Raw genomic sequence first — 20,143 nt, 5'->3', positions numbered from 1 at the left:
AATAATAATAATAATAATAATAACAATAACAATAATAATAATAATAATAATAATAATAATAATAATAATAATAATAACAATAATAACAATAATAACAATTATAATAATAACAATAATAACAATAATAACAATAATAACAATAATAACAATAATAACAATAATAACAATAATAATTAGTGATAAATAAAAGATCAAAGTACGAGTTCGTTTCCACATTATCTACGGGGTTTATCTCTAAGAGCTATTTTTTATGGATTTCTCTGTCTTTGTATCATTACTATTACTAATACTATTATTATAATAATAATACATAATATAAAAATATAATAATAAAAAGAAAAAAAAATAAAAGAATATATTTATATTTATTATGTGTATTCTCCATCCGAAATCGTTTATTCCCGTAAAGTTTGTTATCTTCCGATTCGTAATACGACATATATTTTAAGAGCACAACATGCTTGGGACGTTCAATCAAGTATTTTCAAATAGCAACATGTTATCAGTGCTTTTACTATTATAATATAAAATAATGTATGTAATATTTTTATTATTATTATATAATCAGTAGTAGAAGTAGCAGCAGTAGAAGTAACAGTTGAAATAGTATATAGTGGAATAACCGTGAAAGGGAAACCACGTGAAAAGATAACGCTCATAAGTAGTGCGAAAATGAATTCATGTTTTAATGTATATTAAAATAATATAATATATAAGTCTTCACTAATTATTTTTGCCAAAATATTCCACAAAATCTTATTTTTTATCGTATATTTATATACTAGTTATTATATGTATCAATTATATTTATTATTCTTTATGCAATTTTGAAACAAATGTGTATCAACATCGTATCTAATTCGGATCACTGCGAGACCTCTACGACCATGTAAAAAAGATCTACATATGAGAGACTAAAAAATGTGAGGACACATTTTTAACTAACATTACCTACTCTACTCAAACGAAATCCATTGATATGTTATGACTAATGCAAGCTTATACAATTATTGGATAATGGTGCATAGTGGGGACAGTCATCGCCACTTTCACTTATAGTTGATATTTTGTCCATACCTGTCGCCGCAATCACGCACGCTCTTGAGAAGGATGAGATAGGTTTTTAAGCTTAGTATTTCTTTTTATATTTGTTGAATGGCGTATTCTTACAAAGTCTTTAGTTAAGGTACTAATTGCTTCTTATATGTCATATTATGCATTATTTATACCATTCATTTAATGAATCTTTCAGTAAACTTTTGGCCTTGAAACCAAAATTAACACGTTGAAAGTTTATTAAATGATATTCGTTTGTAGAAATTAAAAACTAACCTCTAAATATGAGTTTAATCGAAAGATTTTAACGCATCAAGAAATAAAGCGGATCAAATTATTTTTAAAGTAAAGCATAATAACTTGAAGAAGCTGATACTGGAACCTTTCTATTATATTATTCGTTTTAATTAATTGGTTTTATTAATAGTATTACTTACTGTTAACAATTATTTTTATTAGTTATTATATCCAAAATACATTTTATTTCAGACCGACATTTAATAAGACGTTTTTACTTGATATGAAGCAGTGTTTTACAAGGGAATGTACTATATTTATCATTGAAAGAGGATCAAAATAAAGTCTGGAAGACCATATTGTTAAAATGTGGGAAGGCCAGAAGATTTCTAGAAAGAATAATAACGGATCTGAGTCACAATCGTCAATCAGAGAATTGACAAAATGTTTTAAAAGAAGTATCCTGTTAATTGATAATATTCTAACATAGTTTATCACTAAGCAAAATAGAATTTAATAAATATTCCATCAAATAAATAATTCTGTTATTAACAGAATTATTATGTTTTTGTAAACCGCAAGTTTTTTCTTTCATTCCTGATAAAAAAATATGAGATAATAATGACTTTGTTATTATTATTAAGTGAAATATTTGCATTAAAAATGTATTTTTTCTTTATTTTCAAATTATACCAATGTATGATTAATATAATGTACAACGTTTCAGAATTGGCCAACCATTGATGCTCAGCAATCTATTATTTCATTTAAGAATAAAAAATGATGACGTCGATCCAGAAATGTATCATTATGCACTGGATTATTATTATGTTAAGGAAATGAACGCAACAAAGAAATATTCCATTGTGTAATAGGTTGGTATATACCAAGAGTCTGTATTTTCATCTCGATTCTGTTCTCGCTGGTAATTATTAGATCCTCAACAAGAATATCGCCACGATAAGATCATGCCTCAACAAACTGTTCAATCCTCCATGATTACTGGATTTTCATTGAATAAGAACGGTTATTATTCGTATGAAAATAGAAAAGAAAAATATCTTAGGGTTCAGGGATATCATTCGATAATATGTATTCGTCAGTTAGTCGATGGTTTCTCGTCGAAAAATTCATTATATTCTCTATCGAAAGATTCATTATGTACGCAAAGATTGAGAAAAGCAAGAGAACTATCCAAGAGATCATCGGAATCATCTGAAAGGATATTGAAGAACATAGAGATGACAGAGTAAATTTATTTATCGAATTTGCTTAGCCTTATAACAATCATAGAAGAGGAGAAAATCAGTTTATTACAAATGATGCTTAAAGAGAATGTCACTGAAGATTGTGTGGAAACCAATGGTAAGAAAGCTCATGGTTAATTGTCATGGAATTTTGTTTCATCTATCATACGGAACATATTTTTTGCTAATTGAATGTGAAAATTGGTTTGTTTCATGGTGGTAGAATGATCGTTGATGAAAGAAGGATAAGATGTGGACCACGTTCTTGTATCAATCTTGCTATGGCAATCTATCCTCACACGTACGTTTATCTATTCAATGGATCATTTTAGCAGTAGACGCATCGGTAAGTAAATGTATCGTCGAGCAGTGCAAATATGTGGATGTCTGAAAAACAAAATAATCATCTTAGGGATCCATCAGTTAAAATTTCTGTATTTTCAGTTTCTAAGCTTTTTATGGAAAAGAACAAAAAGTCCACGTGCTAAAGCATCATCGAAGGTTCAAGAGATATCTATAATGTCTATAATAACGATAGTAGGATGCGTAAATCAAAGCATTGGCTTATTTGAGATTTTTATTTGGCGATAAATTGAACGATTGGAACGAAAAAGTGATTAAATTTATTGTCAGGTTTTTCACTAATTAATTATTTATCATGTTATGAATAAAAGTTCGATCACTGAATACGTAAGCCATTGTTTTAATGTCTGTAGCATTAAACGCTGAGAAAATTTTCATCAGCAAATTCATCGACAATTATTTTGTTTTAATTAAAAGAAGTAAGCGAATAGATGATTGCCGGATTGTATTCTCGAATGTTTGAAGGAAGTATGAATTAGAGTCAGCTGAAGGTTCAATTTAAGGTGTATGATTTGTCCAGTCGTTAGGAACAAAATAAGAACTAGTTTTATTAATTACATTTGAGCCTTTTTAACATTTAATAAAATAAAATTTGTTATCAACCAGAAGTATAAAATCGCATTTCTTCAATATCTATCAACTTAAAATGAAGAAAATGATACGACTCTGATTTCAAATGATTTTCTTCTCGATCCTTTTTTCCATTTAAGATTTTTGAGGTGATTGTCATTCCCTTGGGGAGTTAGACTAAAGAAAAATGGATTTATGATAAGGACCTATCGAAGACAATATTGACCAGATCTGATGTTTTTTGAAAAGGTTATTAGATTTTATAATAATCCTAGTGGACACTTTTCGTTTGGACACTCTGTATATGTGTGTAGGTTACATAGGATGACCTATATCTTTCCATTTTTATCATTTTGTGTTTCTTCTTGTTTTTGTGTCCTTATGTATGATCTTTTTCTGTTATTAAAAGTATTTTATTTTAATGATTAGTAAATATAATATATAATGTATAACGCGTCGATAGAATTATTAAAATGAGATAAATTAGACGTCCTGGATGTTCATGATTTGTAATAGTTTTCTTGTGCAAATCGTCTTCACACCGATTTTTGAGAGAAAGGAAAAGAATGCGTAAGTTAACAATATTATTATAATAGTAAGTAGACAAAGATTTATTATTGCATAATTCTGTTGAATTACAACGTATAATACGTCGAATCGATATAAATAACTGATGTAAGAAAAATAATTCGAAATGATTCTTACAGAAGCATTTTATTAATTCATCAGTTTTCTTCTTAACGATCTCTTTAGTTGGTGTTAGAAGTAATGAATAAATAAAAAATGAGATTTCTTTTTTATGGATAGGTAATAACATGATTATCGTTTTATTTTGAATAGTAAAATGTAAATATTTACAATAATAAATGACAAAGGTTTCTTTAGACAGATATATTTTTGAAAATGTAGTTTTTCTTAACTTCCGTCAATTTACGTGATTCTAACTGTGTTCAATTCTTGATTTCGATAAATTCATTTCTAAATCGATTGTTCAAAGCGATGTCGAATTGAAAGTTCTTCGGTATATATTATTTATAGCACACACACATTATATATAATATGTGTATGTATATATATATGTATATATATATGTATATATATCATATATATATATATATATATATATATATATATATATATATATATATATATACATGTATATATATTTCTAATAAATGCTGTTATTAAAAATAATAAAAATATATGTAGAAAAATATAGGTCGGGTAATGATTAACATAGATTGACAAAAATACACTGATGCATTAAATATGCTCTCTGTGATCTCATCAGTCAAATAGTAATAAATTTGTTGGAAATTACTAAAATTTTATAACTACCAAAGGTCATTTATCGTTTATGGTGCGTAAATTTCACATCACTGTCAATATTTTCTTGCAACTAATCCTGTTGCGTATCGGATGAAAATTCTATACATTACGTCTTTAATTAAAATTAATTCATTCATCCATGCAGCTAGTTTTACTTATTTCTTCAAATAAATTAAAATTTTTTTGCCTTATCTACAAGATTGTTCATCAATCAATCTACTTTAAAGTAGGAACTTTGAATTTTATGAGTATCATGAATATTCGATCTTACTTTTTGATTGATCTAAATATTATTACATAGATTATTTTCCGTAACTTAATTTTCATCGAACTGGAACGAGATGAACTAAATAGTTAATAAACAATGTCACTTGTATGCAATATTTTTTAGATATAAATAACAGTATTATTTATATTAGCTAATGTATCTAAATTATAGCATCATTATATTTATGTACGCACAGTTCGATATGAGTAAAGCTAATACTATATATCTACAATAGCGAGTAAGTTCGAATACCATTATTTTTATCGTAAAAAGAATTTTGGAAATGAATAGAGTAATATTATTATTAACAATTTCCATTATTATAATTTTATATTATATACAGCGTAGAGAAACAGTAGTATTCATATACGATGTCTTTTTCCTCAAGTATATTCGTTGTAAAGAATTATTCACAAAAATACAAAAAAGTAATAACCACAATGCTAATATCATATATACTGTTACGTCATATTACTTTAAGGACTTTTCTTAAACTGTTATATAAATGTTTATTAAGAAAATGTATTTTTATTTACACGTTAAACATATATAAATTTATATCTTTTCGTGAAATATTTATTGTATTTATTATACTTCAGTGAACTATAAATTCTTCGATTGTACTAATCAAATCATTCTGATCTTACTTACTGATCTCTGATGTCATCAATCTCTGAGATCATAGAGCTTGTTCGCAGGAACGATATAAAATCAACTCTATTACTATTTCAAAAAATGCAATAACGACAGCATTGCGGCATAAACAGTGCGTAGTTTCACAACATATTGCGAAATAAACCATTTACTGGTTTTAAATCAAAATTGTTAATTGTTAAAATATTAGAAAAATAAAATGTTGACTTTATTAAAATACAATACAATAGCGATAAGGAATACAATTAAAACTTTTTAATTTTCAAAAATTTTCCTTTTTCCTTGGAGGAATATTTATGATAAAAGAAAATCGATAAAACGAAACGAGCAAAAGTAACAAATAGAGTTACATGTTACACTCATAATACGTACATCCAAATCCTCAAAAATTCCAGTCGATTATCTAACAAATGGAATTCACATACTTGGATACGCACATCTTCGTTTTCACTCTCTTTCTCTCTCCTTCTTTCACTATCTCCTTTTCCTATCATCAAGCATTCTCCCTTTCTCCTTGTCATTCTTTCTCGTTTTTGACATAAGTGATTTCTTCTTCCGATTGCTTTATTCGATAGCTTCTTTTATTAATCAGAGCGCATTGTTAACAAATATAACATTAATAAATGGAAAAATTTGAATAAAGAATTTAAAAAACAAATCATATATTTTTATTAATTCTTTTACCCGTATTAATTATATGAAACTGCCATTAAAACATTCTGGAAGACTTGTCCATCGTTTGATTTGAAAATCACCTCAAGTTTCTTATTAGTTGCTATGGCTTAATTGCACGCAGCGTCTATCAGTTTAAAACTGGTCGTAATAAAAAAATACTTCTAAACTATAGAACTAGAATCGTAGATAGTAATACTAGACATAGCTACGTTATAACAAAGTTTTCAGTTTTATATGCATATTCATATATTTAAAAATTTTTATTCTTCTATTGAATACTTTTTATATTTTATATTTCTATTAATAATAACGAATTTTGTGCGTAATAATAGATAATATGTAGTTAAAATAAATATGCACAAAGTCTATAAGAGCGAAACCATTCACCAAGACCTCATTATTTGATATGATTTAATATAATTAATAATTAATTGATAGGTCTCTGCATGATAACTTTTATTATTAATTTATAAATTCTTATATATTTTTATATATTTTAATTAAAATTTTTATATTAATGAACAAAAATTCGAAAATGCATCCTTTATAGTTTTTCTTCTTCCATACTGAACATAAAGTTAACCAGTGAAAGAATGTAACGATTGATACTTTGCCGCATCACATAAATTATTGATTTTTCGTTCAAGTTGTACTGATAATCGTTCATTTTGCATTATCTCACATATTTCAGTCATCTTCAATGTCTATATAACTTTTTTAATGTTTTCATTCAAATTGAACCTTCTTTTTTGCGCATTTTGTATGATCAATGATACAATATTATCGTCGCGTTGAAGTTCATTCAATAAACAGAATGCAACGCTTTTTCCATTCATTTGATTGAATTTGCGTTAATAAGCGAACTGAAGCATAAGATAATTCTACAATTTATCAGAAGAATAGAAAAACAAATTATGAAATTATATTTTCATAGGCTGATTCCAGATTCCACTAATACAATATTTTTATATATACATGTATATACGAACTATCCTAACATGCTTACAATCAATAAGCATCATTACTTTCCTTTCCCTGCGCTTTCTCACTTGAATTTTTTAGAGACAAGCAAGTGAGGCCGGCATTCAGGCTTTAGGTGGCTGATATTTAACTCGCTTGCAATGTATTAAGACAATCAAGAGTTAGTAGCAACGCTGTTCATACCTCACTCGGAGGCAGCCAGCACAAGAATGAAACACGTATATCACAAACTTTTCATATCAATATTGTTAAATTTCATGAAATACATTGTTACAAATTAAAATCATGAAGTGAATTTTAGCGCGCATCGGTCTTATGACCTCTACAAAATCCTTCCAAGGAATTGTGTTCTTTCATTAATTTACGATTATGCGTTGAGTGATATTTCGCGGAAATCGACCGTCATCACTGGCCATCTCTAATTAAATGCCTGCCGTTTAGCGACAATTTGTATAACTGCTACCCATTATACCAGGAATCACTAATGAAGATTCTTGTTTACCGATTCTCGATAAAGTAGATTTCTTTTTTTTTTTATAATAGAGTAATGATGAAACAGTTGTTCATTATCAATTGGTGATAAAGTATTAACAACCAAGAAATTTTCTTTTGAACGATGGTCATAAACAGAACCTTTTGCTACTGACTAATGATTAATTAGATACTTATTTTATCAACAGTCAGTAAAGTAGATCTCTATTTAACCATTAACCTGTACTAAAGAATTTTTTGGTAACCTTCGGTTAAGTAGATTACTTTATACCATAAATCAAAATAGTTCCAATTATGTATCAATGATTGATATCAATGTTGTTTTCTTTCACAGGTTCTTTGACTGTGAGCGTAGTGCCTATTACTCGTGAAAACTTATCTTGGGATAATGTAATTATGAATTTTTGCACTCTCTCTCTCTCTCTCTCACCCTCTCTCCCTCCCTCTCTCTCTCTCTCTCTTTCTCGTTCTTTACCCCATTCCATTATTTGTTCCGTTACTAAGTTTTTAACGATACGATTGAATTGATTCGAATTATAAGATTTATGATAGACACCGATTCTATGAACATGATTCGAAATTAACGTTAGATAAGATACGATCATTAGCGAATATCTAAAGTGGTGTAATACCTCAAGTTTCGATTACTTAATGGTAATGATAATAATTACGAAGTGAACGTATGAACCCGTGTATTTGTAATATCAAAGTTTTTGATTCCCCACTGAGTATTAGAGCATATACTTGTGTGTTTTAAGTTAAACGGTATAGTAACGAAGAGTTATAGAATGAAAAAAAATTGCGGAAACGTGAATTAAATTTTAAAATTGGACTGAGTCGACAAAAAGCGTTAAGCGAATCAATTCTTTGATTTGCTTTGTTATATATTATATTTAGTTTCGAAATTGATATATGATAGATTGATAAGAGAAAGTAATATCTCAATAATGATTTGAGAGACATCTGGTAAAATTACTGGTAAAAATTAATATTTGCTGAAATAATTATAGATAATCTGAGAAAAAGAAGTTATTATTAAATAATCGCTCTTTAAAATATACAAAAGTAGAAATAACATGGTCGATTTAAGCTATTCAAGGAAATGGCATAAGAGCTTCATTGGCAAAATTAAAGCGTGCAAAGTGCAAAAGTTTTTGCTGATAAATAAAATAGTTTTAAACTTTGATAGAACATTGAATGTTTGAATCTTGCACGATCATCACGTTATCCATTAGGAGCAGACATTTATTTTCGTTGCGAGAGTGCCCAGAAGATTTAAAATATTAGAGTTGATAGAATGATCAGACAGAGAATTCGAACGGGATTGAAGTAGGAAAGAGACTCTCTTTCTGTCTCCATCTCTATCTTTCTCTTAATTATAAAATTTACTTAATTATAAACTAATTTTTAATTTTTAAACTAAATTTTTCTTCATTTAAATCACTTTTATAATCATCGACTTCTATGAGATATACCTTCTTAATGTTAACTAGTTCTAATGTTAATAATTCTATGTAACAGTTTTTGATAACATACTTATATATAATAATAATAATTCGATTTATACCATATATAATATATATAATATGATAATTCGACTTGATACCATATATTTGTAAATAATTATTGCAGTTATTAATCCAATCTTATATATAATATAGAAGCAATATTTAACTCCGACTTTCTTATCCATGAAATAAAAGTATATCTAATGCCGCGAATCATTCGCTAATCAGACACACGCGGTTGGACCATCGTTTTCCTCGAGTGAATATATAAATAACTATAAATTTAAATATATAAATATATAATAAAAGTATTTTGAGTGAGAAAATATGAGTTGTGAAAAGAATTCGACTTATAATTCAAATTCTTATGTTATATTAAAAATGAATTACTGCAAAAATTCGATTAATATAATGTAATACTTAAGAAAGACTTTATCATTACATGGATGTTGACAGTAAACATTTTGAACATTTAATAAAATAAAAATTGTTGTCAACAAGAAACTTCAAAACACATTTTCTCGAACACTATTGATTCAAAATTAAAAAAATAGAAACTATTATAAAGATAATTAAAAGACCTTTCAATAATGTCATTTATATCTCTACTACCATTTAAAAGTTTTAAAGGGATTAACCTCACATAGATAAATTTATGATAAGAACCTTTTTTCCTTGATAATAAAATCGACTGTCCTGGCGTTTTTCAAAAAAATCACTAAATTTCATAATAATCCTGAACATCTTCGAGGATTTCAAATAAAAATGTGTCGTTTATTGCACGTTAGAAACATGTCATTTATTACACGTTATTTTATTTATTTTATTTATTTATTTTATTTATTTCACGAAAAAAATAATTATATTAATAAAATAAAGACAATGTTCAATTATAGTTGTAAGAGAATACTCAACTAATTGTAAACTCACCGACTTTGAATAAAGTTTAATAAACTTAATATTAATTTTCGAAGCTTGAACATCACAACGATCGAGTGTTGGATATGCGTGGCTATCTCATTGAAGTTCATTATAGAAAGATCTATACTTTTTCGCGTTAATCATTTATCTAATACTTCCGTTATGAAATTGGAGAATTCAACTTATTATTTTAAATCAACTTACTATTCAAGATCTGTTCGTAAGTTTTATCATATATATAGCATTCCGGTAACATTCTAGGAGTTTGTTATCGGTAATAGACGACATTATCAACAACTGAGAATACAATTATAAAAATATGAAATAAACGGCGTCCTAATTGTTAAGTAAATGTTAGAATACACTACGATCTCACGCTGCAACTAACAAAGTGTTCAGACAAGCGACGATTGCTTCATTAACGAAATCTAACATTATAGATAGATTATAATTCCACTAATATTGTTATACCTCGTGGCGTTATTTAAAATAGTTTTTGGTTAGACCGTGAAGCCTTTACCAGGAATTGATCTTAAGGAACGTGAATTCAATGATGAACGACAGGATGGGGAAACAAATCGATAGGAGATTCTGGATAGAAAGAGAGGGAGATCTGATAGATAAATAAACTGGAAAAAGAATGAAATAGATGACAGAGTAATCAAAATAAAAATATTTTTTTGCCATTTATGAGTTACTTTTCGACATTTAAACTACAGAAATATATTTATCGGCAATCAAAATACAAGGGTATTCGTACTCGTCTAAATTCGTATCGTCGATAGATTAATGTCATGCGGATCGCGATCTTATCTTCCCAGGATGCAACCCATCGCACACATTGCTATAATACAATACGTTCGATGTCATTCTCTTATCAAAATCTGACAACCGGTCGGCTGTGTTTACACTCCGCATAATCTAGCGGTCTCCATTCTTCGTTGCACTGCCTGCTACTGCCGTATTTTTATGGACTCTTTCACCACCACAACATTATAAATGATTGATGGATACACACACACACACACACACACACAATAAATATTATAAGATACATATAACAATTTTTTGCGATAGGTTTTCATTTATTACATAAATACAAAAGATAACGAAAAGAATCTACAGCTTCGGTTAACACGAAGAGGGACATGATATATCCTTTTGCATACCTATTTGCAAGTTCTGATTTTTATTTCTTTTTTTTCCTTAAGCATGTATTGATCGGAGGATATTGAAATATGGAAAATAACTCACTTATACACAGTAGCAAAATGCATAATTTTAAAGCATCAAAATTTCTAATCTGTTTTATTTACGATTTTTATATTGTCTCTAGACAACCCATATACATTCCACAACTTTAGCGAGTCACAGTAATGACCACCTAACGAACAGTCCGCGAAAGGACTTCCGAAATATTTATGTGCCAAGATTCAGATTCAAAAACGGTCACGATCCACTTCTAATGAATTTTTCTCTGTAAATAACTTTCAACATTTTAATTTTTAACACAAATCATTAGTGGCTCGCGATCCCTACTTTAAGAATTTCTATGTTTAGAATGTTCGACATCGGGAACAATCAAGGACGTTCAGCTTCAAAACTACCAAGATATTTCGGCGTCATAACAATCTGAAATATTCGACTGGGCTATCTATAAATAATAATTGCCTCGTACATTAGAGAGAGTTATATACAAAAAGCCGAAACGAAAAGACAAAAAGATAAACATAATCTGCCCATTGGTCGATCATTTTCGAGAATTAGTAGAAAAAGTATATTAGTAATATTAAAATTAGTATTATTATATTCAGTAATTCTGGCATAGTAATCGTGTTTTTAAATGTATCAAAATAAAATATATTAAAATATATGTCTTGTTTCTTTTACTGAACAGAAAATTATTTTAATTGATCATCTAGACGTCTGTTAATGTTTCTTTTTTTGTCAAAATAAAATGTGAAAAGATATTTATTTACTGTCATTTTACAAAGATAAGCTTGGTTTCAATTGATTTAGACGAGTGAAGAATAATATCTTCTATTATTTTAATTTTGGAAAATTCATTTACTGGTTCCAAGTGAAAGTTGTTGTATAACATGCAAGCTGTCATCAATTTAATCTCATGCATTGCAAATCTTTAACTTACGAAAAAAAAGAGAACTGGTTTTAATCCATATATTGTTCCACTATTAATATCATAAAATTACAGATTTTTGTTACTTTTACTTTAAATAATAGGGGGAAGGAAATGTTTTCACGTACAAATAAACTCTGAAATATTTAGAAAATTTTAAGAAAATGGATGAGAATGACGTTTCTTCCGCGGTATTGAAGAAGAAAAAAAGAGTATTGCAATTCTTTAGTAATATTTAATGAATCATAATTGCGGTAGAAATATCAATCGTACTTTTCCATCACATGTTCAAGAAAGGATTTACTATGACACATATACTTATAATCGCTTATCTAAACGTTAATAAAATCTATAAGAAAGAAATATCTTAGAAAATGAGAAGATAAAAAAAGATAAAAAAGATAGTTAGAAAAAATGTTTCAGACAAAAGTCGTTTGTCTTTTTACATAAAACGTTCGGCTTTATTATTCAATCTTAAAGAGAAAATAAATAAAATCTATTTAAATCAAAAGACGACGAAAAGAAAAGGCAAAAAAATGTACTAAGGTTATTGCTCATTGAAATAACAAAAGTAGAAATAGAACAGTTTACAGTCGATCTGTGCTAATCAAGGAAGAGATATAAGAGTTTTATCAGCAACATTGCAGCTTGTAGAAAAGAAGTTACTTTGATAATGATTAGATCATACGCTATTCATCATACGCCATTATTTTCTCATTTTCTAAGATGGATTGATGATATTTCTATAATTAATAAATTTAATTAATCATATATTATTGTTTATAATCCATTAGCAATAATTATCATCCAAAATAGCGTAATGTTTATTATCATGCATCTATCTATTAATAATTAATTTTTTTATTACATTGCTTTTCCTTAACGCATTACTTCTTTTATATTACATTAAACACAGTTATCTTCTTATATTGTCTACTATTTTTGACTCGATGCCGTTTTTATATTATATTATACCAAATTTTATATTATATTATATATTACCAAAGTATGGTTTTCGTTTATTTATATATACGATTATTATATTTATATATTGTATATTTATATATCGTATATTTATATATCGAATATTTATATATCATTTATTGTATATGGACGTCCCCGATACATTTAGTGCATTACATGTCATTCGCGTCGTTAGGTTATACAATATTTGGCGTTATCTATTATTATAATTTTAATGGAAGTTGTAATGTAGAGCATCTTTATTGCATTTTAATAATAGATATTTATACAGTCTCCTTCAGCTCATAACTCGTATTCATTACTAACTGCCAATGCCTAAATCTCCTGTTGATTCGTCCGATTGTCACAGCGCTTACTTTTTTAATCACGCACTATATGCATAAACTACATACATGTTACTTCTATACAACAGGATCGATCGATCGATCGATCGATTGTATTTATTTTCGGTTTTTTCAAACAGTCAATCGAAAATGTCGACCAAGTTTATGTCGCGTGTTTTTCACTTACCTCATCTCTTCGAAAGCTTCCACCTACAATATATTAACTATTGCTTGGCATTTTTAATGCAGTATATGTTTTGAAAATAATAAAATCTTGTTCCTCATATTCCAAAACAATTTACCTCAACAAAAGTAATCTTACTTAAAAAATATTTCATGTATGTTTGCGTGATATTTAAGATGAACTTTTATCAAGAAAATTTGAAGGATATAAAATTTTGTTGAAAAAATTTGGACTCGATTTATCGAATTTCCATATCTATATTCAATAATGCGCATTGCATATATATATATATAGATATACATGTACGCGCGTGTTGTTATCAGAAAGAAAAAGAGAAACAGAGAGAAAAAGAGAGAGAGAGGAGGAAAATAAAACTTTCTCAAAAAACATGGTTTGATTTGTATTAAAAATATTTAATATATAAGTATATATACACTAATTATTTTTTACGAAATATTCGACAAAATCTTGTTTTATTTTGTTGTATATTTATATACTAGTTATTATATGTATCAACTATATTTATTATTCTTTATACATATATTTATATACATATATATCATACTGCGTCGTATTTAGCATAAATCACTGCGAGATGCATCAAAGAAGGATATAAATATGAGAGACAAAAATTTGAATTCATAATCTACTGAGAGGTTAACGGTATCGATACTGTTTATTTTTTCCTAATTGGTTATTTTATCGTCTTTTACAGTGGCGCATATGTTTTATATGTATATCTGACATTGGCGTCAACTATATAAGGTAAAATCACAGATTCGGCAATTTTGTTAATAGAAACAGCATGTCTATTCGATAAAAATAAACATATAGGAAGAACATATATATAGAATGAAATAGAAAAGATAAGTGCAGAAAAGATTTTTAGGATTTAATCTTTTAATTTTAAATAAAATATACAATAAAATACAATTGTCTATAACTTCGCAGCTATTGAGCTTAACTGATATTAACATATTTACCATTATCAAGATCCCGTATTTATATATCGAAATTTTTCGATTTTATTAAAAATAATTTTAAATGTACATATATATTGTCATTTGTAAGTGTGGAACCATCATCTATAACAAATATAACTTATAATGTATTTAAGATATCCCTTAAATTCCAAATTATCATTTTCTATTTTCATACCAGATTTAAATACAAACAAAGGCTAATATTAGTGCCTTTTACCCTATTACTTATAATCATTATATTATTAGATCAATAGTCCACGAATCTATCACTTATAATATAATCGAAATAATTTATTAGGTTGGTGCATATGAAATGTAGGATTTTCTTTAATATATTCACTTAAGAATCCGACATTTCATTCGTACCAACCTAATAATTGAATTCATAGTTGAAATAATCAAAAAACTTTGTACATCATATCAAAATTTCTATGAAGGAAAGCTTGCAATATGATATTTTATCAACTACTTATTGTTAGAAACGATATTGTATCAAAATAAAATTATAGTAAGTTATACATTCAAGGAAACTGCTTCGAAATACTATATATATGTAAAGAAAGTATACTTTCTCCAGGTAGATTTGTCAAGCGTCTCATGGCCCGCCCTTCCTTTGTTTTTGTTATCTACAAATTCTTTTGTTACCTACAAATCGAGCCGTTAAGATTTGGGGAGAGAAACTGGCGGTAAGAAATAGAACGTAGACGAGAGAAGCAGTACGAGAGTAAAATATAAAATTTAACAGAGTGAACAATAAATGTGAATTGTCGTTTCTTTGTTCACAGAGAAACATATTTCCGTTTGTCACTTCATCCTAATTAAAACGAGTTAAAATAAAAAAATTAAGATATTATATATATATATATATATATATATATATATATATATATGTATATATATAGTAGCCCAAACGGATAAAAGTGTAACTAACTCCGAGAAAAGAAAGTGAGAAACGAATGACGATAGACAATTAATACGTTGCTGCACACTTTCAATTTGACGATCGTGATCAGAAACACATTATTGTTCAATTGTTTATGATTGCCATGTGAAATTGAGCGTAGTTGTCATGTACAAGACGGTTATGGCCGTCATTTGCGGCAACGTGTTAAGGAAGACAGAAGATGAAAAAGATCGAACTGACACGAATGTAACGATACTGTAATAGATAGCGCTGTGAGTCGATGTATGTGATTCGTCTCCTCTAGGAATCTACTTTCACTGCTTATTTATTGCCCAGTTTGACTCATTATTCTTATGTCCTTGACTAAAAATACGTGTACGTGTGGAGATCTCGGCGTAAAGAAGTGCCAATATATGCCTTCTTCGCTAAGATAACGATTTACTGTACTCTCTCTTTTAGAAGCTTTCATAGATTTTCAGAATCTCTTTAGCTTGCGATTAGCCCCAACGAAGGTCATCGAATTGTCAAAATACATATGTATTGACTTTCCTCTACGCGCAATAAATCGTTTCAATAAATTCGTTCACTAATTCTCGGGATCTTGTAGGCCTGTCATGCAGGGGAATAATCTCTATGGGAGACAATCCGCGAGATATTAGATCTGCTGGGTTGTCAATGATCTTAAGAATCACCACCGATACGGCACCTCTATGTCTCTTATCTTCAGCGATTCGGTTAGCCACGAAAATTTTTAGTAGATGAGACGAGGTATCGATCCAAGCTAGACAAATGATCGAATCAGACTAGAAAATTGTTTTAGTAATAAATAGGGTGTCCCATGGAACTGGGCCGAGCTATATCTTTAAAAGTATTGGAGATCGACAAAATTAACTAATATTAAACGCTACATAATTCTGTGAAACTTCCATGCTTTTTTGTGCATCAGTGCAGTTGGAAGGTGCAATTGCACTTATTTTTTTTAATAAAACTTTAATATTCAATCCAATAATTATCCAACAAAATATTAATATCCAATTTTTGACCCTCTATAAAGCATGTTAATAATGTTATGTCTGAAAATTGTTAATTTAGATGTTATGTTAATTTCAAGTATGATGAATTATTTCAATGTTTCAACACAATGCGTGGAACGTCTAGTCCACTTAATAGAGACAACTGGTCTCTAAGGAAAATTATTCAATATGATCTATGGCAATCGTTGATGATTACGTTACATTATTATTATGATATCGATATGCTAATCTTATCTACAAGTCCCTCCTTCCTCTTCTTGTTATTTCATACTTTTCTCTCAATCAATATCTACAACGATAACAATCTTCTCTGTTGAAATGATCGTGAACGTTATATTCTTTCAAATCTATGTATCCATCTTTACTTTCACATCTTTAGATCTTTTCGATAAGACTATAATTTTATCAATTTTTCAGTATAGTGGTAGTTAATATTGAATCTTCTTCTAAATAGATTTATTCAATAATTCTTTTAACCGAGGTCGAAATTAGATTTTCTACCTTGACCGTCTGCTCACATCCTTTCGTATCAGGTCCACGAATATAGTCATTTACTCGGTCATTAATCTAATATCATTAACTATGATATCCTTTCAAATGAGGAATGAAGTAATTATGATCGCGTTTAAAACTAAACAGATTAATACGACGTAAATGTTGAAAACTTGTGAAGTCCAAATAAAGATCAAGCAGGTAGATGAATGAAGATCTTTTCTTTGTTTGTTGAATTCTTGATTGTTGAATTCGTTAACGAGAATTTTCTCAGCGTTTAATGCTTTAATCGTCGGTAAATCTTGAAACGTTGTTTTACGTGACCGGTTACCCAGAATCGAACTTTCGGAAATAACAAGATAAATAATTAGTCAATTAGAAAACTTATATTTCAGTATTATAATAAATCTATTTACTTATTCCTTCCAATCGTTTAATCGAACACCACATAAAAATCTCAAAGAATCCAATACTTTGGTTTACGCTTCCTACCATTGTTATTATAGTTATTAATCTCTTGACTCTTCGATCTTCCTTTTGTAAAAAGATTCTTCGTTCTTTTCCATTATAAACTAGGTGAAATCAACGTCAAAAGCATTGAGATTATTAAATCAGCTTTGGTTTGAATCAGTTTGACACATTTTAGAAATTGCAACAGATGGGTCATTAAGATTATTGTCTTATTTTTCATTTATATATGGACTGCTCGATAATACATTTACCTTCTCGAGTGTATATCGCCGAAAGTGATTCAGCCTCTACAACAGCATAGATTGTCGTAGTAAGATAGATATGGGCACGTTGACCACCATTCAAATTTATTCTTCTTTCAACAATAATCTTTCTATTAACATAAATAGACAAAGCATTGTCCTCCTATTTTCATCCTTAATTGGCAGACCTAAAATTTTGGTTCGTAATGTGATTTATCCATACAATAACCAAAAAGTATGTTCTGTCTAATTGAAGTAAAAATCCATGGCAGTTAACTAATAGTTAATTAAATACTTTATCATTGAATTTCAAATAATTTTTCATCTTTGAAAATTTTCCTGCAGTATAATTTGTAATAAAACACCCTTTTTCCAAAATATATCTTTTCCACGATGGCGTTTAAGCTAGCAGATTTAATCGATAAATTAACAACACTACTTTATTGCCATAGTTACGGTAATATATATATATATATGTGTATATATATATATATATATATATATATATATATATATATATATATATATGTACAATATTGTTTATAATATAAAGTACATCACTTTATAGGTTTTCTAAATGGTTCTAATCATCGATGTATTATTTACTTCCTATTTTCTCGACAATTCTCGAAAAAGATATTTTCTAGATTTACATTTTTATAATCTTCACAAGACCAATTAATTCATTTATCATGCAATCTTTCACATGTCATTGCATTGATAACATCATTAGCTTTGTCACTTTCTTTCTAATATATACTGAAACGACGATCATTCTCCTGAGTATGATTATTTTCCAGTTCTCTAAACGAGAAATTTACTTTCCTTGAAGAGTAAAAAAAGACGATTAGACTTGCAATTATAACTGATTCCACTTACCAGTAAGAAAAACAGATAATGTTAAATGTATGAATTGAATCAATCATATAATGAATATTGTCTCTTATGTAATCTAATCCATTAGTGTTATTAACCATGTGTGTTGGTAACCAATGTATTATTAATCCATTAGTGTTATTAAACATTTGATATTAAACATCTGGAAAAGTCAATATATGTATACATATATGAACGTATATTTCATGATGATGATATAGCATTCTTTATAATTCATAAATTATTATTTTATTTATGAATAATAAATTATAAAATATATGTTATTTATATAAAAAGGAGAGATCAGAGATAAGTGTAACAGTTTTCAACAATTTAACTTATCGTTTCTGCTTATTGTAAAGACAATTTTAGATTCGTTTAAAAAGAACAGGTGTTTGTTATTGTTTCTGTTGTTCATACTGTCTTTAACAAATATTTAACATATTTTATTACTCATTAATTAAATTAGAAGAAAAAAATTAATATTTCTTATTTATCCGACTAATGATTCATCTCTGAGGTACACAATTTGAGCATTTCTTTATAAATCCAAGCACATATTACTTTTATTTTCTTCTTAAAATATAACCTATCTTGTAAACCTAAATGGAAAATATATCACCTCATAAAGATAAATGAGATGAACGTAACAGCGTTACGTAATAATACACTTTTAAATCGACTTCTTTTCTTGTGTTTGCAACAGATGTGTGTGCAACAGATTCTGAGAATTAACAAATTAGAAAAAATATATTTTTTGATATAAATATTTTGTTCAACATCATTTCCACTTCTTATGTGTACTTACATAAATACACGTAAAACCTTCTTACGAGAAAAAAAGAAAGCAACTTGTAATTTACAAAAAGAATAATACAAGATTATTTATTTGATGGAATATTTATTAAATTTTATCTCGCTTATTGATAAACTATTTATGAATATTAATGATTATTTAAATGAATATAGATATTAAAATGATGTAAGACTACGTTACTGTCAACAAATCTGTTAATATTAAATTTTTTCGTTTTGATTATTATATTATTTTATCTTAGTATTATACACTAGTTTAAAAAAGACGCGCGCTTATTAGGAGTCGCTACAGTTGTATTTTATGACATCATGACATTATTTGCCAATCAGCGTGTGATTTCATTCAATCAATCTCGTTTCAGTAATTCACTTTCCTATGATTCTAGGTCAAATGAG

General features: G+C 27.9%; 2 long non-coding RNA genes across 7 annotated transcripts; one reads left to right on the top strand and one right to left on the bottom strand.

Moving 5' to 3' along the window:
* Positions 1-1,028: 1,028 nt before the first annotated feature.
* LOC124430230 lies at positions 1,029-3,511 on the top strand. Of its 3 annotated transcripts, none has more exons than XR_006943690.1 (6): positions 1,029-1,186; positions 1,546-1,751; positions 2,021-2,168; positions 2,446-2,658; positions 2,764-2,886; positions 2,985-3,511. It is a non-coding gene; the product is annotated as an uncharacterized LOC124430230 (long non-coding RNA). The 3 variants fall into 3 exon arrangements; XR_006943691.1 differs by having other exon boundaries at positions 2,230-2,658; XR_006943689.1 differs by having other exon boundaries at positions 2,021-2,658.
* Positions 3,512-15,825: 12,314 nt separating this feature from the next.
* LOC124430235 lies at positions 15,826-19,744 on the bottom strand. 4 transcript variants are annotated; one of them, XR_006943708.1, is made up of 5 exons: positions 19,385-19,744; positions 18,709-19,094; positions 18,065-18,243; positions 17,759-17,914; positions 15,826-17,684 (listed from the first exon to the last, which is right to left on the bottom strand). It is a non-coding gene; the product is annotated as an uncharacterized LOC124430235 (long non-coding RNA). The 4 variants fall into 4 exon arrangements; XR_006943707.1 differs by having other exon boundaries at positions 19,554-19,743; XR_006943705.1 differs by having other exon boundaries at positions 18,709-19,734.
* Positions 19,745-20,143: the final 399 nt, after the last annotated feature.

The sequence above is a fragment of the Vespa crabro genome, chromosome 17 (genome assembly GCF_910589235.1).
Source record: "Vespa crabro chromosome 17, iyVesCrab1.2, whole genome shotgun sequence".
Taxonomy (NCBI): Eukaryota; Metazoa; Arthropoda; class Insecta; order Hymenoptera; family Vespidae; genus Vespa; species Vespa crabro.
The sequence above is the reverse complement of the archived record's forward strand: the minus strand, read 5'-3'. Positions and strand labels throughout refer to the sequence as shown.